The sequence below is a fragment of the Carcharhinus amblyrhynchos genome, chromosome 18 (assembly GCF_965287045.1).
Source record: "Carcharhinus amblyrhynchos chromosome 18, sCarAmb.v2.hapA, whole genome shotgun sequence".
Classification (NCBI taxonomy): domain Eukaryota; kingdom Metazoa; phylum Chordata; class Chondrichthyes; order Carcharhiniformes; family Carcharhinidae; genus Carcharhinus; species Carcharhinus amblyrhynchos.
The window spans coordinates 50,506,231-50,532,568 of record NC_137341.1 but is presented as its reverse complement, the minus strand read 5'-3'; the positions used below and the strand labels follow the sequence as shown (position 1 = coordinate 50,532,568).

The following is a 26,338-nucleotide window of genomic DNA, read 5'->3' as shown; positions in this document are numbered from 1 at the left end:
ACAGCGCCAGGGATCTGGGTTCGATTCCAGCTTTGGGTCACTGTAAGTGTGAAGGCTGTACATTCTCCCCATGTCTGCGTGGGTTTCCTCTGGTGCTCCAGTTTCCTCCCACACTCCAAAACCGTGCGGGTTAGGTGGATTATAGAGTCATAGAATCCTACCGTGCAGAAGGAGTCCATTTGGCCCATCGAGTCTGCACTGATCACAATCCCACCCAGGCCCTTTCCCCCATGCATTTACCGTAGCTAGTCCCCCCGCCCAACCCTAAGAGCATGGCCAATCCACCTAACCAGCACACCTTCGGGCTGTAGGAGAAAACCAGAGCACCCAGAGGAAACCCACGCTGACACTGGGAGAATGTGCAATCTCCAAGCAGACAGTGACCTAAGCCGAGAATTGAACCCGGGTTCTTGGTGCTGTGAGGCAGCAGTGCTAACCACTGTGCCACCGTGCTGCCCCTAAGGATTAACATTCTAAGTTGGCCCTTTGTGTTCAGAGATGTGTAGGTTATGGGGATTGCCATTGTAACTGGGCAGAGGTGGGTGAGCCAGAGTAAGGTGCTCTTTCAGAGAGTTGATTCATACTTGATGGGCCAAATGGCCACTCAGCAAGTCAAGCGGCATCTGTGGACAGAGAAAAAGGTGATGTTTTGAGGCAAGGATGAATCGTCTTCCAGATAAGTACTATCTGACTCAGAATGTGAACTACATCTGCAGCATTGCAGCTGCTGTGGGGTGTTATATCTGAGCTGTAATTACTCAGCAGCAGCTAAAAGGCTGAAATTACTTAAAACCAAAATTTGAAATTTATCAGGAAAATTTCACTTCAGTAGAAATTTTGCAAAACTTCTGCATTATCAGTAAATACCAATTATATAACCCAGTAGTACCCAGATGAGTGAGAATTTAAGGAACTAAACCTTACAACATGTGATCCAGAGACTTTAATACTAAATGCAAAGTGTAGCAGACTTTTTATTTTCACTCTAGAAGTTAAGGAAACCTGCATTTTGCAAGATTTTGTAATTTTTTTGTACACTGAAATGCTCATAAATCTGTAACCATTTTTATCCTTTTAGACTTTTTTTACTTTAATGACTGTCCATAACTGTTATGAATTATGATTACTTTTATCTTGTCATCACAGTTTGGCACCCATTATCATAATGATTTTTGAATAAACCGATATATTTCTCTTTCGATAGATGCTGTCAGACCTGCTGAGTTTTTCTGACATCCTCTGTTCTTGTTTCATGTTCCAGCATCTGCAATATTTTGCTTATATCAATCTGTCGGGCAACACGGTGGCACGGTTGTTAGTACGGCAACCACAGTGCCAGGGACTCGGGTTCGATTCCTGGCTTGGGTCACTGTCTGTGCAGAGTCTGCGTGTTCTCCTCCTGTCTGCATGGGTTTCCTCCAGGTGCTCTGGTTCCTTCCCACACTTTGAAAGCTGCTTAGGTACATTGGCCTTGCTAAATTCTCCCTCAATGTTCCCAGACAGGCACCAGACTGTGGCGACTAGGAGATTTTCACAGTACATAAGAACATAAGAAATAGGAGCAGGAGTAAGCCATCTAGCCCTTCGAGCCTGCCCCGCCATTCAATAAGATCATGGCTGATCTGTCGTGGCTCAGTTCCACTTTCCTGCCCTCTCCCCATAACCCTTAATCCCCTCTCTTATCAAAAACCCATCAACCCGCGTCTTAAAAATATTTAGCGAGGTAGCCTCAGTATTGATGTAAGCCTACTTGTGACACTGATAAACACATTATATTTCTTACTATCTATCTTGGGTTGTGCTGCTGCTTCTGATACCTGATGATGTGGATATGCCGGCGTTGGACTGGGGTAAACACAGTAAAAAGTCTGACAACACCAGGTTTTAGTCCAACCGATTTATTTGATAGTAAACTCACTAACTTTCGAGGGGATTCCCTCTTCTTCCGGTGAATGGAGAGTTCTGGCCTCAGACAGAGCATATAAAGCACAGACAGCTTACAGATTACTGATTAGAATGTGAATCTTTACACCTAACCTGCTGTTCAAGTCCTAAAGTGGCCGACAATGTGAGTGGAAGGAGCACTGATCACAGGTTACAGAGATGTGTATTGTCTCCAGACAGTACAGCAAGTGAGGTTTTGCAAACCCAGGCAAGTCACGGGGGTTACAGATAGTGCGACATGAACCCAAGATCCCTGTTGAGACCATCCTCATGTGTGTGGAACTTGGCTATCAGTCTCTGCTCAGCGACTCTGCGCTGTCGTGTGTTGTGAAGGCCGCCTTGGAGAACGCTTACCCGAAGGTCAGAGACTGAATGCCCGTGACCACTGAAGTGTTCGCCAACAGGAAGGGAACAGTCTTGCCTGGTGATTGTCGAGCGATGTTCATTCATCCGTTGTCGTAGTGTCTGCATGGTCTCCCCAATGTACCTCACTTACTGTACTGTCTGGAGACAATACACATCTCTTTAACCTGTGATCAGTGCTCCTTCCACACACATTGTCGGCCACTTTAGGACTTGAACAGCAGGTTAGGTGTAAAGATTCACATTCTAATCAGTAATCTGTAAACTGTCTGTGCTTTATATGCTCTGTCTGAGGCCAGAACTCTCCATTCACCTGAAGAAGAGAGAATCCCCTCAAAAGCTAATGAATTTACTATCAAATACCTCTGATATCTTCCACACTTTTTCAAAATGCATTGTCCATTTTTCAACCTGGTTTGCAATAAAAGCAAGGCTTTTTTCTTGAAAAGAAAACAGTGAAATCCAGAGTTTCTCGCACATTCTACCTTCATTTGAAATTTCCACCAGTATTTTTTGGGTTGCCAACCATGGGTAAACCTATTCCTAGAGGTCTTATCACCTGACTTTCCCTATGCGTTGGCCAACACACCCATCTCCTGACAAACTCACTGCATTCCTGGAACAGTTGGGAAGCGAGAAGACTCATTAGCCAATTTTACAAAGGTTCATTATCAATCAAACAAGCTTTTTAAAGGAAATGACTGTGGATGCAGGAATCTGAAGCAAAAACCAAAAGTGCTGGAAAACTTCAGCAGGTCTGACTTCCACTGTGATTTATTATTGTCACATATATTGGGATACAGTGAAAAGTATTGTTTCTCGTGCACTATACAGACAAAAACATCCCGTTCATTGAGTACACAGGGGAGAAGGGAAGGATAGAGTGCGGAAAATAGTGTTGAAAGGAGTCAGGGTTAAGTTTTAAGAGTATAGAACAGGAGTAAAAGATGGAATTTGAGGGTATACTGGGGATAGTTCGCTCTGGCACCTTCCACAGTATTTGTACAGAGACAACTCTTCATCCACGCTCGAAACATAGGCTCTATTCTCTCTCCACACATGCTGTCAGACCTGCTGAGATTTTCCAGCATTTTCTGCTTTTGCTGAAAAGAGAATTTTTTGCATTTTTAATATACAAAAACAGAAAATGTTTGAGAAAGTCAGCAGGCCTGACACCACCTGTGGAGAGAGAATAGAGGCAACATTTTGAATCTGAATGATCCTTCATCAGAGCTGAAGGCAAAGAAAATTGGCAGAGATTTATACGATAAGGATGGAAATAAACAAAAGTAATTAGTGATGATAAAAGTGCTAAAAGTGTCTAAATTCCCCTGCAATTCAATTTTCAAGTTTGCTGACGACACCACTGTAGTGGGTCAGATCTCAAGCAACGACGAGACAGAGTTCAGGAGTGAGATAGAGAATCTGGTGAACTGATGCAGCAACAATAATCTCTCCCTCAATGTCAACAAAACAAAGGAGATTGTCATCGACTTCAGGAAGTGTAAAGGAGAATATGCCCCTATCTACATCAACATGGACAAAGTAGAAAAGTGTTGAGAGCTTCAGGTTTTTAGGTGTCCAGACCACCAACAACCTGTCCTGGTCCCCCCATTCTGACACTATAGTTAAGAATGCCCACCAATGCCTCTACTTTCACACAAGACTAAGGAAATTTGGCATGTCTGCTACGACTCTCACCAACAGTACAGATACACCACAGAAAGCATTCTTTCTGGCTGTATCACAGCTTGTTATGGCTCCTGCTCTGCCCAAGGCCACAAGGAACTACAAAACGTTGTGAATATAACCAATCCATCACACAAACCAGCCTCCCATCCATTGATTCTGTCTACACTTCCTGCTGCCTTGGCAAAACACCACATAATTAAGGATCCCACACACCCGGACATTCTCTCTTCCACCATCTTCCATCAGGAAAAAGATACAAAAATCTGAGGTCGTATACCAACCGACGCAAGAACAGCTTCCCTGCTACCATCAGACTTTTGAATGTCTTACTTTGCATTAAGTTGATCATTCTCTACACCCTAACTCTGACTGCAACGCTACATTCTGCACTATCTTGTTTCCTTCTCAATGAATGGTATGTTTTGTCTGCATGGCGTGCAAGAAGCAATACTTTTCACTGTATGTTAATACATGTGACAATAATTAGTCAAATCAAATCAAACCGGAATGTGTGAATGGCAGAACAAAGGTGCAGAGTGTGAGAGGACTACCTGAGGAATGTGGCAGATCTCTGAAGGGAGGGGTGGGGGAGGTGGGCATCAGAGATAAGATGGAGCGCAAGATTTCAGAAGCGGAAAAGTAAGAATGAAATGTGATAAATATGAATGAATGAGATGAAAAGACATGCTGGTTGGCTGGATTGGCCATGCTAAATTCTCCTGTAGTGTACGTGAACAGGCACCGGAGTGTGGCAAGTAGGGGATTTTCACTAACTTCATTGCAGTGTTAATGTAAGCCTACAGGTGACACGAATAAATAATCAGTTTAAATCAAATAAATGGAAACGGGGAGGAGGTGGAGGGGAGAGTTGACGCTTTGAAGTTATTGAGGTCAGTGTTCAGTCTGGAAGGCTGTAAAGTGTCCAATTGGAAGATGAGGTGCTGTTCCTCCAGTTTGCATTGGGATTCACTTGAACAATAATATAATTTAATATTTTTATGTTAAAGAGTTCAATGAAAATGAAAGCAAAGTTTTATTTAATGCCTCTGTGACATTTCTCCAGGGGTTGCACCCAGCACTATACTAGATACCCTAGGGAATCAACCACGTGCTCCCTCCCTCCTGGTCCCAGCGCGCAGGCGTAACATCCTGCGGGGGGAGGAGGGAACGCGCCTGCGTCATATTGACGCGCTGACGTCATGCGGCCGGCTGATTTGCATACCGCGCGGGGGTTTGTGGGAGCCAGCCGGCTGACAGCTGCCGCTCCCGATGCGGCCGGAGCTCCCGCACCGCCTCAGGTGAGTGGACGCCGGGCTCCCTCCCCCCACAGCCTCCCCTGCAGTGTCAGGGCGTGGCTGCCGGGCAAGGGAACAGGCCATCTGGCTGCTGGCCGGAGACCTGCCTCCGTCCCTGTGTGTGTATCTGAGTGCCTCAGTAAACGTTTCCATGGAGACAGATGGTGCTGCACTGTCCTTAAAGGGACTGAGGGAGGGGAGGGGCCTATTCCCACCCCCACCCCCACCTCACCCCCACCCCCTTCCTCACCTCCACCCCACCCCAACCCCCCACCCCCCCTCTCCTAACCCCCCCCAACCCCCCCACCCCCCCTCTCCTAACCCCCCCCAACCCCACCACCCCCCCTCTCCTGACACCCCCACCCCCCTCCTGACCCCCCCCACCCCCCCCTCTCCTGACCCCCCCCACCCCCCCCTCTCCTGACCCCCCCCACCCCCCCCTCTCCTGACCCCCCCCACCCCCCCCTCTCCTGACCCCCCCCACCCCCCCCTCTCCTGACCACCCCCCCTCTCCTGATCCCCCCCCAACCCCCCCCAACCCCCCCCTCTCCTGACCCCCCCCACCCCCCCCCACCCCCCCCTCTCCTGACCCCCCCCACCCCCCCTCCCCCCCCTCTCCTGACCCCCCCCCACCCCCCCCTCTCCTGACCCCCCCCACCCCCCCCCCTCTCCTGACCCCCCCCCACCCCCCCCCTTTCCTGACCCCCCCCCCCACCCCCCCCTCTCCTGACCCCCCCCCCACCCCCCCCTCTCCTGACCCCCCCACCCCCCCTCTCCTAAACCCCCCCCCCACCCCCCCTCCCACCCCCCCCACCCCTCCCACCCCCCCTCTCTTAACCCCCCTCCCACCCCCCCCTCTCTTAACCCCCCTCCCACCCCCCCCTCTCTTAACCCCCCTCCCACCCCCCCCTCTCTTAACCCCCCTCCCACCCCCCCCTCTCCTAACACCCCTCCCACCCCCCCCCTAACCCCCTCCCACACCCACCCCCCCTAACCCCCCTCCCACCCCCCCCTCTCCTAACCCCCCTCCCACCCCCCTCTCCTAACCCCCCTCCCACCCCCCCTCTCCTAACCCCCCTCCCACCCCCCCTCTCCTAACCCCCCTCCCACCCCCCCTCTCCTAACCCCCCTCCCACCCCCCCTCTCCTAACCCCCCTCCCACCCCCCCTCTCCTAACCCCCCTCCCACCCCCCCTCTCCTAACCCCCCTCCCACCCCCCCTCTCCTAACCCCCCTCCCACACCCACCCCCCCTAACCCCCTAACCCCCTCCCACCCCCCCTCTCCTAACCCCCTCCCACCCCCCCCCTCTCCTAACCCCCTCCCACCCCCCCCTCTCCTAACCCCCTCCCACCCCCCCCTCTCCTAACCCCCTCCCACCCCCCCCCTCTCCTAACCCCCTCCCACCCCCCCCTCTCCTAACCCCCTCCCACCCCCCCCCTCTCCTAACCCCCTCCCACCCCCCCCCTCTCCTAACCCCCTCCCACCCCCCCCCTCTCCTAACCCCCTCCCACCCCCCCCTCTCCTAACCCCCTCCCACCCCCTCCCACCCCCCCCCCCTCTCCTAACCCCCTCCCACCCCCCCCCCTCTCCTAACCCCCTCCCACCCCCCCCCTCTCCTAACCCCCTCCCACCCCCCCCCTCTCCTAACCCCCTCCCACCCCCCCCCCTCTCCTAACCCCCTCCCACCCCCCCCCCTCTCCTAACCCCCTCCCACCCCCCCCCCTCTCCTAACCCCCTCCCACCCCCCCCCTCTCCTAACCCCCTCCCACCCCCCCCCTCTCCTAACCCCCTCCCACCCCCCCCCCTCCTAACCCCCTCCCACCCCCCCCCCTCTCCTAACCCCCTCCCACCCACCCCCCTCTCCTAACCCCCTCCCACCCCCCCTCTCCTAACCCCCTCCCACCACCCCCCCTCTCCTAACCCCCTCCCACCCCCCCCCTCTCCTAACCCCCTCCCACCCCCCCCCTCTCCTAACCCCCTCCCACCCCCCCCCTCTCCTAACCCCCTCCCACCCCCCCCCTCTCCTAACCCCCATCCCCCCTCCCACCCCCCATCCCCCCTCCCACCCCCCCATCCCCCCTCCCACCCCCCCATCCCCCCTCCCACCCCCCCATCCCCCCTCCCACCCCCCCATCCCCCCTCCCACCCCCCCATCCCCCCTCCCACCCCCCCATCTCCCCTCCCACCCCCCCATCTCCCCTCCCACCCCCCCATCTCCCCTCCCACCCCCCATCTCCCCTCCCCCCTTCCCACCCCCCATCTCCCCTCCCCCCTTCCCACCCCCCCCTCCTCGCCCTCCCCCCTCCTCGCCCCCCCTCCTCCTCGCCCTCCCCCCTCCTCGCCCCCCCCCTCCTCGCCCCCCCTCCTCGCCCCCCCCTCCTCGCCCCCCCCCTCCTCGCCCCCCCCCTCCTCGCCCCCCCCCTCCTCGCCCCCCCCTCCTCGCCCCCCCCCTCCTCGCCCCCCCCCTCCTCGCCCCCCCCCTCCTCGCCCCCCTCCTCCTCGCCCTCCCCCCTCCTCGCCCTCCCCCCTCCTCGCCCCCCCTCCTCCTCGCCCTCCCCCCTCCTCGCCCCCCCTCCTCGCCCTCCCCCCTCCTCGCCCCCCCTCCTCGCCCTCGCCCCTCCTCGCCCCCGCCCCTCCCCCCTTCCCACCCCCCCTCCTCGCCCTCGCTCCTCCCCCCTTCCCACCCCCCCTCCTTGCCCCCGCCCCTCCCCCCTTCCCACCCCCCCTCCTCGCCCTCCCCCCTTCCCATCTCCCCTCCCCCCTTCCCACCCCCCATCTCCCCCCTCCTCGCCCTCGCCCCTCCCCCCTTCCCACCCCCCATCTCCCCCCTCCTCGCCCTCGCCCCTCCCCCCTTCCCACCCCCCATCTCCCCCCTCCTCGCCCCTCCCCCCTTCCCACCCCCCATCTTCCCCCTCTCGCCCCTTCCAATCTCCCCCCTTTTCACTTTTCCCCCCACATCCCCCATGTCTGTGAATTTTGCTCCAACACTGTCGCATCCACCCAGTTACTGTGAATCCTGCCTGATAACACACTGGCTGAAAATCAGCAATGTTCAGAGAGGCATGTGTCTGTTGTGCTCGTGCAGATTCCTGTCAGCTGATGGTACACTTCTAGTGTTGAAATTTCATTAATTTATTTGGTTGGACTTGTCAGTTCATTAGGAGTTTCTGTTTATGTCCACATTGTGCGGGTCTGCGCTACTGAATCGACAGAGAAAACATTTATTCAATGGATGTGAGCTTTGCTGGTTAAGTGAGCATTCGTTGCCCATCCTAGCTGTCCTTGAGAAGGTGGCGTGGTGAGTTGCCGCCTTGAATTGCTGAGATTGCAGCAGAAATCTCATATTTCATGTTGGAGTGAGCCCTGGTTCGCACTTGTGGAAGGATCAAGAATGAGAGGACAGCACAGATTGTTAGAAGAGCAAAAGCGACGTGAGGAGAAATTGTTTCATACTCTGTCTGGAGTGGTAAAGGCCTGGAGAAGGCAAGAGAATGATAGTAAGTGAATTGGACATTTGGAGAGCTAGTATGTACATTATGGGCAGAATGGCCACCTGCATTGTAACAATTCTGTGATTCTGTTTGCTGGATCTGCCTGGTTTCAAAGAGTGTCTTTGTTATAATACAGTTGAGAGTTAGAGTCAGTGTGCCTAACAGTACTTATATAGGGAGCATGCATGTATCAAGGCATGTAAAATAATTTGTATGTTCAGTTGTTATGGCAGAATATTGCTGCAGCGAGAAGCAGCCATCCCTTTCAGTTTTCATAATTTTACTGTCAGGAAAATTTCAGTAGTTGAGCTGTTCCTTAAGAGTGCAGAACAGTTAAGATTTCATCCAACCTTATGTGAAGTGGACATCTTCTATTATTGTTAGTGCCTTGATTGGCATATGGCTGATTGCAGACGGGTCAGCAACTGACTGTTTTATTTAGAATTGTGGTTACCGCTAAATGTAGCAATGGGATGCAGCACAATCTTTCAAGGACCCATGTCAAACCGACAATTCTAATCCACAAGAGAAGGTCCAGAGCCTCTGGAATAAACAAAATGTCACAGTCCTCAGGGGCCCCATTGGCATGTTTCCATTCCTGGGCCGGCATCATAGCTTTAGCAAACCACACTTACAAATTCTGTGCTTTTTACTGTGATGGTAGTCTTCTAAGCTGGCCATTGATCTGTCATCACTGCATTTGGAGGGGCTGGTAATTAATTAACTTCTGCTGTATTGTTGGGCATTGGATAGAGTTTAAAATTCTGGTTATTTGGCATCCTAAAACAGTGTGAAGAACAGTTCTAGGGAAGAATAACACCAGTTAATGAAATGAATGTTTGAAACCTATGACTCATCCTGTTACAAGAACTGGAAATTGATAGAAAGAATCTCATTTATTTTGATCCTTCACGGGATGTGGGCTTCGCTGGCTAGGACAGTATTTTTATTGCCCATCCTAATTGCCTTTGAGAAGGTGCTGGGTGGTGAGCCGCCCTTTTGAACAGCTGCAGTCCATATGATTCCCTGATAAGAAGGGAATTCCAGAATTTTGACCCAGTGGCAGTGAGGGGGGCGTGGGGGGGTGCTGCTGCCTCACAGCACCAGAGATTTGGGTTCAATTCCTGGCCTGAGTCACTGTCTGCATGGAGTTTGTACGTTCTCCCCGTGACTGCATGGGTTTCCGTCGGGTGCTCGGGTTTCCTCCCACAATCCAGAAGACATGCAGGTTGGGTGCTAGAATGTGGCGATTTGGGGTTTTTCACAGTAACTTCATTGCAGTGTTAATGTAAGCCTATTTGTGACACAAATAAACTTCAAACTTCTGCCAGTGCGCTGGCAGTGGAGGGAGTGAATATTGAAATTGGTGGATGAGGTGCCAATCAAATGAGCTGCACTCATCCAAGCAAAATGGAGAGTTTTCCAGTACACTCCTCACTGGTGCTTTGTGGATGGTATTCAGGCCTTGAGGATTCAGGAGATGAATTACTCACGACAGAATTCCAAGCCTCTGAGCTGCTCCTGTAGCCACAGTATTTATATGCCTTGTCCGGTTCTGTTTCTGATCAATGATAACCCCCAAATGTAGATAGTGGGGGATTCAGTGACAGTAATGACGCATTTCCTTATCTCATGATATTGTAGTGTTTTGCAGCCAGTTAAGTTCTTTCTGAAGTTCATTAATTATTGTCACAAGTAGGTTTACATTAACACTGCAATGAAGTTACAGTGAGAATCCCCTAGTTGCCACATTGGGGCACCTGTTTGGGTACAGTGATGGAGAATTTAACATAGTCAGTGCACCTAACCAGCATGTCTTTCAGACTGTGGGAGGAAACTGGAGCACCTGGAGGAAACCCACGCAGATCCGGGAAGAATGTGCAAACTTCGCACAGACAGTGACCCGAGCCAAAAATTAAACCCAGATCCCTGGCGCTGTGGGGCAGCAGTGCTAACCATTGTGCCACCGTGCTGCCCTGATGATGCCTTTTGATGTCCCAGCTGAACTTTGCTAGGTTTGCACATCACTCAAATAGATTTAAAGATAAGCAACTGCAATTTTATCAGCTCACATAACAATTACAAATGTTAATTTCTCATACAATTCATTTGTGACATCAAATTTGGAAAACATACAAATTGTATCATGAGCAATAAAGTTGTTTGCTCCCAAACATTCAGTTTGTTTCGAAAGAGAAATTTTGATTCCTGATAAAGAGGTTTTAATATTTTTCAATGGTTACAAGGTTTAATGTTAACCCAAATGTTTTAGCTTTAATCCTAATTTAAATTAGGTGTATTTTTCACATGCCTATATGTAAGGCCACAGTAAGAATTCTGTTAACACCAGGTTAAAGTCCAACAGGTTTATTTGGAATCAAGGGCTTTCGGAGCGCTGTTCCTTCATTAGGTGATGAAGGTGCCTTTCGTAACTGCATTTGTCTTTTATTTAATTGAATGGTCACTTCCATTCAGAAATGCCATAATGTCATATTTGAGTTTACCTTTGTGTAAAGAAACAGGTAATGTAAAAAATGCTTCTTTCGTAACTTAAGTGTCATTATAGTTAGTTGCAGCTAGGAGGTAGGATTTCCAAATATATTTTTTTACATTATTGTTTAGTAGATGTATTTGAATGGTGTATTTTTTTCCTAAAAAAGGATTCTGAATTTTAACAGCGAAACATCAATGATGTTTGGCTGCCACTCATTTGAAATCAGCACAGTGGTTAGCACTGCTGTCTCTCAGTGCCAGAGACCCGGGTTCGATTCCTGGCTTTGAGTGACTGTGCGGAGTCTGCACGTTCTCACTGTGTCTGCATGAGTTTTCTCCAGGTGCTCCGGTTTCATGTCACATTCCAAGGATATGAAAGTTGGGGTGGTTAGTGGGGTAAATACGAGGGATTGCTGTCTGGGTAAGATACGCTGTCCGATGGCTGAATGGTAGATTCCTGTGCTGTAGGGAAAGATGCTCTATTGGAGAATTGATGCAGACTCAATGAGCCAAATAGCTGCCATCTGCTCTGTAAAGATTCTGTCACATTCTTAATATGTGGTAGTGATTGCCTCAGTACAATTTTCATGAACTATTTGGAAATTTCAAATAAGTGAAAATGTTGGTTTAACTTTCTATAATGAATAGGATTGTTTTTGGAGAAGGGTGTTGAAGGAAGGAGCAAAGAAATTCTGCGGACTTGACAGTTATCATGGAGATTCAAATGAAGTGCAAGCATTAATGAAACAATAGAAATCTACTGTTGATTTAGCATGTCCTTCTTAAATTTTTAGCATTTGTCAGTTAGATTTGGCTGTTTTACGCCCTGTAAGTAAACATAGAACATAGAAAGTGTTAAATTAAAAGCGGAGGCGTTTAGAGTAGCTAAGAGTAGTGGGCGAGAAGAGGATTGGAAGAGGTTTAAATGTCAACAAAGATTGACAAAGAAGTTGATAAAGAAGGGTAGGAGAAACTATGAAGCTGGGCTAGCGCTTAATATAAAAAAGGATAGCAAGAGTTTTTATAAATATATAAAAAGGAAGAGGCTGGCTAGGGTGAACGTTGGTCCCTTAGAGGATGAGAAGGGGGACTTAGTGGTAGGGGATGGGGATATGGCGGAGGTCTTGAATAACTTTTTTGTTTCGGTCTTCACGGAGGAGGACGTGAATAATTTGCTGGATGTTAGAGATGGAAAGGTGGTAGGACTGGAGGGTCTCGATGACATTACTGTTACTAGAGAGGTGGTGCTAGACAGACTGGAGGGGCTGATTGTGGACAAGTCCCCAGGACCGGATGGAATGCATCCGAGGGTCCTGAAAGAAATGGCGGAGGTGATAGTGGATGCCTTGGTGGTTATTTTCCAGACGTCGCTGGATTCCGGGGAAGTGCCGGAAGATTGGAAAACAGCTAATGTTACGCCGTTGTTTAAGAAGGGTGCCAGGCAAAAGGCGGGGAATTATAGGCCTGTTAGTTTAACGTCTGTTGTAGGTAAAATGTTAGAATCCATCATCAAGGAGGAAATAGCGAGGCATCTTGAGGGGAACTGCTTGATAGAGCAGACGCAGCACGGTTTCCTAAAAGGGAAGTCATGTCTGACAAATTTACTGGAGTTCTATGAGGATGTGTCTAGGGCGGTGGATAGAGGAGAGCCGGTGGATGTGGTCTTCCTGGATTTTCAGAAGGCGTTTGATAAGGTACCTCACAAGAGGTTATTACAGAAGGTCAGGGGGCATGGAGTTGGGGGTAGGGTGTTAGCGTGGATAGAGGACTGGTTGTCAAATAGGAGGCAGAGAGTGGGGGTCAATGGGTGCTATTCGGATTGGCGGATGGTGACTAGTGGAGTGCCCCAGGGGTCGGTGCTGGGGCCTCAGCTATTTACCATTTATATAGATGATCTGGAGGAGGGAACCGAGTGTAGGGTGTCGAAATTTGCTGATGACACCAAAATTGGTGGAAAGGCAAATTGTGCGGAGGGTGGGGAGAGTCTACAGAAGGATCTAGATAGGCTGGGCGAATGGGCCAGGAAATGGCAAATGAAATTTAATGTTGGTAAGTGCGAGGTGGTCCACTTTGGTAGGAATAATGGTAGGAAGGATTATTACTTACGTGGAGAAAAACTGCAGCAGGCGATGGTGCAGAGGGACCTCGGGGTCCTTGTGCATGAGTCGCAAAAACCCAGCTTGCAGGTGCAGCAGGTGGTCAGGAAGGCGAATGGGATGCTGGCTTTCATCGCAAGGGGGATTGAACATAAAAGTAGGGAGATCTTGCTGTGGCTGTATAGGGCATTGGTGAGGCCGCAGCTGGAGTACTGTGTGCAGTTTTGGGCGCCGTACTTGCGCAAGGATATTTTAGCCTTGGAGGGAGTGCAGAGGAGGTTTACTAGGCTGATTCCGGAGTTGAGGGGGTTGAGCTATGAGGAGAGGCTGAATAGATTAGGCTTGTACTCGTTAGAGTTTAGAAGAACGAGGGGAGATCTCATTGAGACGTATAAGATGGTGAATGGGATGAAAGGATAGAGGTGGAGAGACTCTTCCCGCTCAGAAAGGATAGTAGGACTAGGGGGCATAGCCTCAAGATAAAGGGGGGGCGGTTTAGAACAGAGCTGAGGAGGAACTTCTTCACTCAAAGGGTGGTGAATCTCTGGAATTCTCTGCCCGTTGAAGTGGTGGAGGCTGCCTCGCTAAATATTTTTAAGACGCGGGTTGATGGGTTTTTGATGAGAGAGGGGATTAAGGGTTATGGGGAGAGGGCGGGAATGTGGAACTGAGCCACGACAGATCATCCATGATCTTATTGAATGGCGGGGCAGGCTCGAAGGGCTAGATGGCCTACTCCTGCTCCTATTTCTTATGTTCTTATGTAAAACTACAGCACAAACAGGCCCTTCGGCCCATAAGTTGCGCTGATCATATCTCTACCTACTAGGCCTACCTATAACCCTCAATCCCATTAAATCCCATGTACTCATCCAGAAGTCTCTTAAAAGACTCCATGAGTTCGCCCCCACCACCACCGACGGCAGCCGATTCCACTCACCCACCACCCTCTGAGTGATTGATGTTGAGTGATTGAAACAGGCAAAGTGAAGATTTTTATCACTCATTTAGTCATTCATTCATGTGTACTTTGCTTCAAGTCAGGTCCTGGATTTATCGTCTGCTGGTGCTTCATTCCAAATGGTTTTCTTATGCCTTCCTTTCTCAGGCAGGGTGGGGAGACATCCCAGGTCTGCCTCAGCCTGAACAAAATTCAAGCCTGGATTGTTGGCATTATTCTGAACCACATGTTAGCCATCTAGCCAACTGGCCACTGTAGAATTAGGTTTACACTGAGGAGAAAAAGAAGGAAGACTTGCATTTACAACCTTTCACAGCCTCTGCACGTTTCACGTGCTTCATAATCAATGCAATACATTTAAGCTGTAGTAATTATTGGAATGTAGGAGATGTGGCAGCCAATTTGGGCACAGCAAGGATTGCAAGCAGCAATGTAATGATGACCACGTAATTTTTTTGGGATGGTAGTGAGGGCACTTGAGAGAATTACTCCTGTGTCCTTCAAAATAGTGCCATGGGATCGTTTTACAGTAATGTGAGGGAGTAGATACACCATTGTTTAAAGTTTCATCCAGAGAACTGCACCTCTGGCACTCCCTTGGTATACAGAGCCTGTTCTGCACTGTAATGTTCTTCGGCCCTCTGTTGCATTGACCTGTGAAACCAATCTGAAGCCCATCTAACCTACACTATTCCAGTATCATCCATATGTTTATTCAATGACCATTTAAATGCATGTCCTTAATATTGGTAATGTGCAGGAGTGTTAGCCTAGTTGATGTGCTCACATGTCTGGGGTAAGACTCGGGTGATGCTGTTACTGAGTTATGACTTACACACTTGTGAACATGTATTTCCAAGTAAAACCTTATCTTGCATTATCAACTCTTTAATTCTCAAAGATTCTAATAGCATATAAACACATTCCCAATGTCTTCGATGTTAGGAAGATTTGGATAAAGTTTTGGATCCTTTTAAAGTTCATTTATTAGTTGCAAATAAGGTTTACATTAACACTGCAATGAGGTTACTGTGAAATTCCCCAAGTCACCGTCCGTTCGGGTCCATGCACCTAATCAGCATGTCTTTCAGAATGTGGGAGGAAACCAGAGCACCTGGAGGACACCCATGCAGATGTGGGGAGAACGTGCAAACTCACAGACAGTGACCCAAACCAGGAATCAAACCCAGGTCCCTGGTGCTGTGGGGCAGCTGTGCTAACCACTGTACTACCGCGCTGTCACCCTCAAGCAGATTGGCAAAAGCTATAGGATTTAGAAAATGTGTTGGGGGCTTAATTTTGGATTAATGGCAATTCACCTGCAATTATCGAAACAGCTATTGCTTTGATCAATTTGTGCATTTATCTGTCATTTGACCGGAGCGATTACATATCTCTCCATTTTTGAGGAAATGAACATTTTAAAAATCTCCAACAATTGGCAGAGTAAGAGAGAAGCTGATGAGAAAAAAAATCACTCAGCAAATGGGAAGAATATGGAATGCATTGCCTGAGAGTGGAGGCCATGCACCTTATATCCTTTAAAAAGTATTTGAAGAGTGCTTGAAATATTATAACATTCAAGGATATGGGATTAGTGCGACGTCAGTGGTAGTTATTGTCTGTTGAAGGGCCAAAGGGCATTTTCTGTGCTGTGCGGCTCTGACCCTATTTTATCCTCTTCCAATGATACGATCTAATCAGGTTTGACCGTAGTCCAGAATATTAAGGAGTAATTACTGCACACAGTGCCATAAGGTACAAGGACAATTAAACATGTTATCAATGTCACATGTAGGCTTACATTAACACTGCAATGAAGTTACTGTGAAAATCCCCTACTCGCCACACTCCGGTGCCTGTTTGGGTACACCAAGGGAGAATTTAGCCTGGCCAATGCACCTAACCAGCACGTCTTTCAGACTGTGGGAGTAAATCGGAGCGCTGGGAGAAAAGCCACGTGCACACAGTGAGAATGTGCAGACTCCATACAGACAGTGACCCAAGCCGGGAATTGAACCTAGGTCCCTGACGCTGTGAGGCACAGTGCTAACCACTGCGCCACATTGCTGGAGAATGTAAGTACGAACAGCGCTGACAGATTCCCCATAAGCTTCCAATAGAAAGCTTCATGTTTCAGAGATTTCAGTGAAAATGATCATTTTCGATGAGCTTAGCAGATTACCTAAAATTGGGGTTGGTATTGGTGGCAGTGAAATTAGAGGAATGCAGCATTAATCTACTGGTGAGTTGTATATGAATTTTAGATTGTACAGTTGTGAGGTTAAAATGGATTTTGCCAGTGACCTGGGCATAAATCCTACCTTTAAATCTGTCTGCTGTATGTACATTTAAACTTGAGAAATGTCAAATTCTATTTTTAATGATTTGATTTATTATTGCCACATGTTAGTATACAGTGAAAAATTTGTTTCTTGCGTGCTATACAGCCAAAGCATACTGTTCATGGAGAAGGAAAGGAGAGAGTAAAGAATATAGTGTTACGGTCATAGCTAGGGTGTAGAGAAAGATGTTACAATGAAGGTAATGATAAACATTCTGTCTAAAAGGGCAGAGTTGGATTAGGCAAGAATATCCTTATCAATTTTCATTGTTGAAGGATCACTGCAGGGCAAGGTACTGCCACAACATATGGAACTATATGGCAGTTTGAGTTGTCATTCTCGGGAGGTGTAATGGGAGAATGTTGGCATACACGTTTACAGGAATAAGATAAATAGTAAATGATAGGTTCTAATTATAGCACAGTCCTGCAATTTTCAGTATTGTATTTCTTTGAACTCTGATAGTGCAGACCCTCGTTATACCAGTGCTCAAGAATCGGGCCGATTGCAGCAGAAGTGTTTTACTAGAGTCCCTGAAAGTGCAGACATTGAAAATTTTGAGCTTAATATGAGCGTTGGTCTTTACAGTCTTCACACTGGGTACCTCATTCAACATGTTTATCTCATCAAGTTAGGAAAGGCAGGTATTGATTTTAATACTGCTCTTTACAATATCTATATTCCATGATGTGAAATGACATGTTTAACATATGTTATGGTTACATATTCAATAAATTATTTATTTTGGTAAAATGTTTACTTTAGTTAGAATAGAAATGGCCATGTGTTGTTTTTCTAGATTTGCACAATCTTGTTTTTATATTTAGTACCAGTTTATGTGCTTGCTGCACACTTTGGCTGAGGTATTTCCCTTTATTACAACAGTGGCCACATTTCATAGGTATTTAATTGACAGTGAGCCAACCTGAGATTGAAGGTGCTATATAAATGCAACTTCAAGGATCTTCCCTTTAATCTGTTTTGATATTTTGTTAATTTGTCCCTTTTTAATTGTTGATTTATTTTGCTCGCGAATAGAAATGCAAATTGCACAGGAGATAACAATATCTAGAAGTTGAGAGGTGACACTTAAATGACGCTTTAGAGAATTAAAGTTCTCTCAAATAAAGCTGAGAGAATTCCCCTTGTTGCTGCTGTCCTGTGATTTGGGAATGACATTTGCTCAGAGTCATGAGTTTTTGCCAGTGTTGGTCTTGTGATTCTTACACAGATTTTTGGGCAGACAGGCAAGATGTTTCAGGAAGCAGTAGGCTACTGAGTGCAGAATTTGCTTTCTTTCCTTCTGTGGCTGCTCTGTGTCACCGTTCAGACTCTGTTGTGACTCTGTGTGATGAAGCTTGATGGACAAGTTGTTGCTATTTCCAATGTTCTATAGCCAGCTGATTGGTACCATGGCCAATCAACCTCACCCGCACGTCTTTGGACCGTGGAAGGAAACCAGAACAACTGGAGGAAACCCACACAGACACAGTGAGAATGTGCAAGCTCCACACAGTGACCCAAGCCGGGAATTGAACCCAGGTCTCTGGTGCTGTGAGGCAGTAGTGTTAACCACTCTGCCAGCATGCTGCCCAGTGTTATAGTGTGCAAAGGGAGTTTTGTCTTTGGTCTATGGATGGCTTTGGTTATTTTGTCATGGTGGTCAGCATATTGTTCAATCACTGGGGCTTTCTCTTCACTTCACATGTCCTTTATTGACTGGATTTACCTTTGGACATCGGCCTTCTGCTATTGGAAAGCTACGTTCTTGACTTGCAATCTTGGGTTGTTTTGCCAGGTAATGAAGGCTGCTCATTTTTATCCCAGGGCCTCGTATTTCAGCACGACTTTTATTAAACCACTCCAGGTGACGAAGGTGCTCCGATGCAATGATCAGGACGTAGGAGTCTAGTACAGTTCATTGTATTTGATCACAGTGTTGAAGAAGCGAGTTGGAATGTGAAGATTTTTCAAATTGGTCGTGAGATGCACTGGATTTCATCCCTTGTTTCAGGCTGCTTTAGGACTGAGACATTCTTCCTCTTGGACCTCGGTACCACAGGATGCCTTCGTACTGGGGGGATGTTGAAGTGCTTGTTGAACAAACATTTCTAATGATCAGTCCAGCGAGTATCACCGAATCGCAGAATATCGGGATGCAGGTGCAGCATGTAGTTTAAAAAAAAAAGCAAATGGGATGTTGGCATTTATTGCAAAGGGACTGGCATATAAAACTACAGAAGTGTTGTTGCAATTGTGAAGGGTATTAATGAGACCACATCTCGAAAAAGATACACATCTGGAGTATTGTGTTCAGTTTTGGTCTCCTTATTGGAGTGGCATTGGAGGCAGCTCAGAGGAGGTTCACCAGATTGATTCTAGGATTAAAGGAGAGATTAAACAGTTTGGGCTTGTACTCACTGGAGTTTAGAAGGATGAGAGGGGATCTGAAGTATATAAAATTTTAAAAAGGATTGATAAAGTAAATGTAGACCAAATGTTTCCTCTTATGGGGCAATCTGGAGCAAGAGGTCACAGGTATAGGTTGCGAGGCAGCCGATTAAAAACTGAGATGAGGAGGAACTACTTCTCGCAGAGGGAGGGTGAATTTGTGGAACTTGCTGCCCCGTCGTGCAGTGGAGTCTGAATCGTTGGTTTCAAGAAGGAGGTGGATATATTTCTAATAAAAAAAAAGGAACAAGGGATATGGTGACCAGGTGGGGAGGTGGATTTGAGACCAGGAAGAGATCAGCCATGATCTGATTGAATGGCAGAGCAGCTCGAAGGACTGAATTTGCTAACTTCTGCTCCTAATTCTGATGTTCCTACGTATTGCATACCCCGCTTGGATTGAGTGATCATGATATCACTTAAACCTTTGACCCAAACAATGCTGATATAATCCAGAAGATGCAAATGCTTTGATGTAGGAGGCCTCCATGGCCGTTCTTCTTTCCAAACTGTCAAACAGAGATTATCGAGTGTTCTAACATTCCCAGCAAAATTTAGATTTTCTTTCTTTGACCATGAAGATGGTGATCCCACAGGGTAGAGTTTCCCAGCCAGGAGGATGTAGGCTGGCGTATTTTTTTTTGGGCATCTCTTCTAGCCTACTCATTTGGAGTGAGCAGAGGGAATACTGGAGAACTTTTCAGTCGCAGATGCTGCTGCCCATCCACGTGCGGGTTCCTGATTCAGGACCCTTGGGTTCACAGCGCTGCCTCCGTCACCAATTGTCCTCCATTACCCCAGAACTTGGCAAATGGAGCCTGGTAGAAGCTTGCACGTGACTTTGTGTAATACAGGGCCATCTTTGATGTGTTACTGGTTAGCTTTTGGTGATGTGTTGAACCCTGATGATTGGGATCAGCTCGCTGCCGCTGCAGCATTTTGTCTTTGCTGTCAATGAGGTGCACAATCCTCTTTCGCCTTTTGGGCCACAATTTGCCCGGCACCTCTGCACTCCTCCACCGCCCCCCCCCACCAATCTTGGTACATGGGTGCAAGAACAAGTAGCTCCTGAAGGCATCACCTAAAGGATGGTTGGAGCAGATAACATTCAAACATTGGAGCAGGAGTAGGCCACCCAGCCCCTCCAGCCTGCTCTGCCACTCTATAAGATAATGATTGATCTGATTGTAACCTTAACTCCACATTTCCGTCAACACCCTTTCACAAACCTTTCTGTCGTGCCAAGGTGGCGATCCACAAAGGGTAGAATTTTTCCTACAACAAAAGCAGACTACTGCAGATGCTGGAAATCTGAAATTAAAACACAAAATGCTGGAAATACACAGAGGACAGACCGCATCTGTGCAGAGAGAAAGCGGGGTAACATTTCAGGTCGATGACCTTTGAACAGAGTTGGAAATATTTGAAGTTGTAATAGGTTTAAACAAGAGGCAGAGGGGGTGGGGGCAGAACAATAGATGTGATAGGGTGGGAGTGAGAGAGATTAAAGTGCAAGGAAAAGGCAACTAATAACAAGACAAGTGAAGAAACAAAGGCCTGGAGCTTCTGCAAAGTAGCAATCACCATTGGATTGCAACTCCCATTGACTGTGCCTGTTGCAGTTCTGCATTTCTGGCTGAGCCTTCTGAGCCCAGCTCCTCCAGGAACATGGAAGTGTCCAGTCTCTTGGAGAACTACATTGCAGGGCTGTGGCATTGAGTGGAAGACTGCAGACACCCCAGTTGTACAGCACCAACTGTTGTTAAGTACTTTTATATGCCCAGAATGAATAGTAAGTAGCTCACAATACCAGGTTAAAATCCAACAGGGTTATTTTGGAATGTTGCCCCTTCATCAGGTGAGGGGCAGTGCTCCGAAAGCTTGTGCTACCAAATAAGCCTGTTGGATTTTAACCTGATGTTGTGAGACTACTTACTGTGCCAACCCAGTCTAACGCTGGCAATACCACATCCCAGTATGAATGTGAGTGAATGGGTAGAGTGGGTGAGATAATTGGGTAGGGTGGCAAATGGATGAACTAGCACATGGGGAGGTAGTCAGGTCAGGGATCAGTATGATCTGGAGCGGTGGTTGGGTTGGAGTTTTGAGTAGGGCAAGGGGATGGGATGGGGAGGGGGGTGTTGGTGTGGGTCAGTGATTTGGGGACGGTGGAGTAGTTTTCCAAGATTTTAAAATTTACATTTATTTATTTTACATTTGGGTAATGATTGAGGGAGGTACTTTGGAAACGTCCAAAGCCTCTGATTCTCAAAAGGGTTGCAGGGAGTAGAGAAATCGCCCAATAGAACTTCCAGCTTCCTGGATGATTCCCACGAAGGTCAGCAATTTGGGATTTTGTGGGTCCTGTTGTGCATCTTGGGTCATATGCCCGATATTCAATCAGCTGAATACTGGAGGATCTGGAGGCTGAAGGTGTTAATGGCAATGGTGGAATCATTATCAATCATCATCACCAATCATTGTTATCCAGAAAACATGGGGACAGCAATTACAATCTGAAATTTCTGAACTCAAGTCCAGAAAGCTGTAAAGTGGCAATTTTGAAGGTTGAGTTTCTCTTCCTTAAAGCAAAGTTTATTTATTAGTCACAAGTAAGCCTTATATTAACACTGTGATGACATTACTGTGAAATTCCCCGAAAATTCCTTGAACGTGGGAGGCCAAGGACATGGAGGCCAGAGAGGGAATGAAGAGAAGATTTAAAATGACAGATGACCAGATATTTAAGGTCTTGCTTGCAGGATGAATGGCGTTTTGTGAAGTTTGTCCAAACACCTCCCCAGTGTAGAGGTGACTGCACTGTGAGCAGCGAATATAGTACATTCAATTAAAAGAAGTACAAATAAATTGCAATTTAACCTGAAAGGAGTGTTTGGAGTCCAGCATAATGGGAACAGGGCAAGTGTTGCATCTCAATGGGAAGATGCAGTGGGAAAGATAGGGTAGGGGTGCTGGGGTTGATTGAAGAGCAGACCAGGGTGCTGGGGAAGGAATGATTCTTTCAGAATGCTGGAAGACCTGTTTGGTAGTGACATCTGCTGGAGGTACCAGAACTCGTGAAGGATATTGAATTGGATGTGGAGCCTGATGGCTTAGAAGATGAGGGGAAGGGGTAAAAGGCATAGAATCCTACAGTGCAGAAGGAAGCCATTCAGCCCATCGTGTCAACATCGACCCCAATCCCACCCAGACTCTATTCCTATAACCTCAAGTATTTACCCTAGGGGGACACTAAAGGGCAATTTATAATTGCCAGTCCACCTAACCGGCACACCTTTGGAGTGTGGGAGGAAATTGGAGCACCCGGAAGAAACCCACGCAGACAAGGGGAGGACGTGAAGGCTCCACGCAGCCAGTGACCCAAGCCAGGAAATGAACCTGATCTCGGGCGCTATGAGGTAGTAGTGCTAACCACTGTGCCACCAAGTGATGTGTGTGAAATGGAACAGACTTTCTCAAGAACTCTGTCAGCCACAGTGAAGGGAAAATCTTGTGGCTAACGGAAGATGTCTCGGAAGCAGCGAATACGGAAGGTAATGTCAGAACAGACTCTTGTCCAGGCAAGTGGAGTGCAGATTTGGGCATTGTAGATAATGGACAGGCTTTGGTGAATAAGGAAATGAGTTACTTGCTGCAATTTCAGCCTCTGATCTGTTCTTGTGGCCACAGTATTTCTATGGTTCAGTCTCTGGTCAGTCTGGTTCAGTCTCTGGTCAGTGGTAAACCCCAGGATTTTAATGGTGGGGGGTTAAACCATAATGATGCTGTTGAACCTCAAGGGGAGATGGTTAGATTCTCTCTTGTTGGAGTTGGCCATTGCCTGGCACTTGCCACTGAAAAGCCTAAGCTTGAACGTTGTTCAGGTCTTGCCCTGTGAGGGCACAGACTAATTCATTGTCAGAAGAGTCATGACTCTTGCTGAACATGGTGCAATCGTCAGCAAACATCCCATCTTTGACTTTATGGTAGAGTGATTGATGAAGTAACAGAAGACGGCAGGGCCTAGGGCACTATCGTGAGGAACTCCTGCAGTGATGGGATGGGGCTGAGATGATGATCCCTAACAGCCATTTTTGTTTGCACTGGGTATGAACTTTAACCAGTGGAGAGTTTCCCCTCCCCAATTCCAATTGACATAAATTTTGCAAGGGCCCCTTGATGCCACACTCTTAATGGTTTACCGTCATGGACAAATGCACGTGTGGCAGGTAGATTGAGGATGAGGTTGAGTAGGATTTTTCTCCTTGTGGTTCCTTCTGAGGGCAAAGGAAGACATATTGGCAGCGCTGATGTGGAGGGATACATCATCAGAACAGATATGACAGAGATGGAGCAACTGGAAGAATATAATCATGTCCTGACAGGAAGCAGGGAATGAGGAAGTGTGGTCAAGGTAGCTGTGGAGGTCTATGAGTTTGTAGTGAATATTAGTTGATAGCCTATCTACCTCAGATGTTAAGATGGAAAGATGGTAGGAGTGGAGGGCCTGAATGACATTATTGTTACTAGAGAGGCGGTGCTCGACAGACTGGAGGGACTGATTGTGGACAAGTCCCCAAGACCAGATGGGATGCATCCAAGGGTTCTGAAAGAAATGGCGGAGGTGATAGTGGATGCCTTGGTGATTATTTTCTAAACGTCACTGGATTCCAGGGAAGTGCTGGAAGATTGGAAAACGGCTAATGTTACGCCGTTGTTTAAGAAGGGTGGCAGGCAAAAGGCAAAAGTTTAACGTCTGTTGTAGGAAAAATGTTAGAATCCGTGATCAAGGAGAAAATAGCGAGGCACCTTGAGAATTGTTTGGTAGAGCAGACGCAGCACGGTTTCGTTAAGGGGAAGTTGTCTGACAAATTTATTGTTTTATGAGGATGTGTCTAGGGCGGTGGATAGAGGAGAGCCGGTGGATGTTGTGTTTCTTGATTTTCAGAAGGCGTTTGACAAGGTGCCTCACAAGAGGTTGTTACAGAAGGTCAGGGGGCATGGAGTTGGGGGTAGGGTGTTAGTGTGGATAGAGGATTGGCTGTCAAATAGGAGGCAGAGAGTGGGGGTCAATGGGTGCTATTCGGATTGGCGGTTGGTGACCAGTGGAGTGCCCCAGGGATCGGTGCTGGGGCCTCAGCTATTTACCATTTATACAGGTGATCTGGAGGAGGGAACCAAGTGTATTGTGTCGAAATTTGCTGATGACACCAAGATTGGTGGAACGGCAAATTGTGCAGAGGGTGTGGAGAGTCTGCAGGAGGATCTAGATAGGCTGGGTGAACGGGCCAGGAACTGGCAAATGGAATTTAATGTTGGCAAATGTGAGGTTGTCCACTTTGGTAGGAATAATGGTAGGAAGGACTCTTTCTTACATGATGAAAAACTGCAGCATGCGACGGTGCAGAGGGACCTTGGAGTCCTTGTGCATGAGTCGCAAAAACCCAGCTTGCAGGTGGTCGGGAAGGCGAATGGGATGCTGGCCTTCATAGCGAGGGGGATTGAATATAAAAATAGGGAGGTCTTGCTGCAGCTGTATAGGGCACTGGTGAGGCCGCAGCTGGAGTACTGTGTGCAGTTTTGGTCGCTGCACTTACGCAAGGATGTTTTGGCCTTGGAGGATGTGCAGAGGAGGTTTACTAGGCTGATTTCGGAGTTGAGGGGGTTGAACTATGAGGAGAGGCTGAATAAACTAGGCTTGTACTCGTTAGAGTTTAGAAGAATGAGGGGAGATCTCATTGAGACGTATAAGATGATGAATGGGATGGATAGGATAGAGGTGGAGAGGCTCTTCCTGCTCAGAAAGGATAGTAGGACTAGGGGGCACAGCCTCAAGATAAAGGGGGGGCAGTTTAGAACAGAGTTGAGGAGGAACTTCTTCACTCAAAGGGTGGTGAATCTCTGGAATTCTCTGCCCGTTGAAGTGGTGGAGGCTGCCTCGCTCAATATTTTTAAGACGCGGATTGATAGGTTTTTGATAGGCAAGGGGATTAAGGGCTATGGGGAGAGGGCGGGAATGTGGAACTGAGACACGACAGATCAGCCATGATCTTATTGAATGGCGGGGCAGGCTCGAGGGGCTAGATGGCCTACTCCTGCTCCTATTTATTATGTTCTTAAGGATGGGAGGGGCAGAGTGAGAGATGGACCAGGTGAAGCTGAGAGAGAGTGGCGATTGGAAACAAAGTCAATGAATTGTTCCAGTTCATGGCAAGAGAAGGAGGCAGCACCAAATAGTCACCAATTACCAGAAAAAGAGATGAGGGAGAAAGCCCAAGTAGGACTGGAATAATGAATGTTCCACGTATCCCACAAAAAGGCAGACATGGCCAGGAAGCATGTGGGTCTCACAGCAACATCTTTTATTTGAAGGAAAAGTTTGAAGCTCTGAAGTTAAATGGTTCCCTCAGCATCTGCCACAGGCCCATTCTAGCAGGACTCTGCCAACTCCATTTCGAGTAACTGCTATTGAGTCATTCTTGAAGGGCGTTGTGTCCCCCACCCCCCCCCATCCCAACCCATTACTTAGAGTAATTCCGTGCTCTTGCCACCTTAGTATCTGCTTTGAGACCATGTTGGAGTTATGATGAAGATAAGTGAAGATGGTAAAGTCATTAAAGCCAGGTTTAACTCTAATCATGCTCTAGGTATTGTGCAGGTACGTGTATTCCCCAGCAGATGTCACTGGCCTAACTTCAGGAGCAGAAATGTCATCTTTCTGTTCCCACTTTCTGTAGTTTCTATACTCCTGCCTTAGCTCCAATCAGTTTGCTCAACACATATGTGTTCTCAGACAGGAGTTTTCGTGTGTGTGTGTGTGGCTTAGAATCACAATAAATGGTGCACTTTATTAACTGAACAACCCTGCCCCCTACCCCAGCCTTTGCTGATCTTAACCAGATGTTTTGTCCAGTTCTGTAGCATTTTGAAAGTCTGTATTAGATCTTGACTCTATCTCCATTCCCACTTTCCCCTGTGGCAATGGTTTTCAATTCTGTCGGCTTCTCCACTTAACTTCAGAACTTCAAACTTTCCTTTCAAATAAAAGATGTTGCTGTGAGACCCGCATGCTTCCTGGCCATGTCTGCCTTTTTATGGGATTTGTGGAACATTCATTATTCCAGTCCTACTTGGGCTTTCTCCCTCATCTCTTTTTCTAGTAATTGATGACTATTTGGTGCTGCCTCCTTCTCTTGCCATGAACTG

The 26,338-nt window shown here is 47.8% G+C and overlaps 1 protein-coding gene across 4 annotated transcripts in view; it reads left to right on the top strand.

Annotated features, from left to right (window-relative positions):
- Window positions 1-5,208: 5,208 nt before the first annotated feature.
- The window catches only part of mrtfba (myocardin related transcription factor Ba), a 290,456-nt gene continuing 269,326 nt past the window's right edge, over window positions 5,209-26,338 (top strand). For 3 of the 4 annotated variants that reach the window (XM_080207002.1, XM_080206999.1, XM_080207003.1), the window contains exon 1: window positions 5,209-5,297. The gene's annotated coding sequence lies outside the window, so the exon portion shown is untranslated. Of the gene's footprint in view, window positions 5,298-17,198; window positions 17,326-26,338 lie in introns of those variants that run through there. The other variant, XM_080207001.1, reaches the window with a different exon arrangement.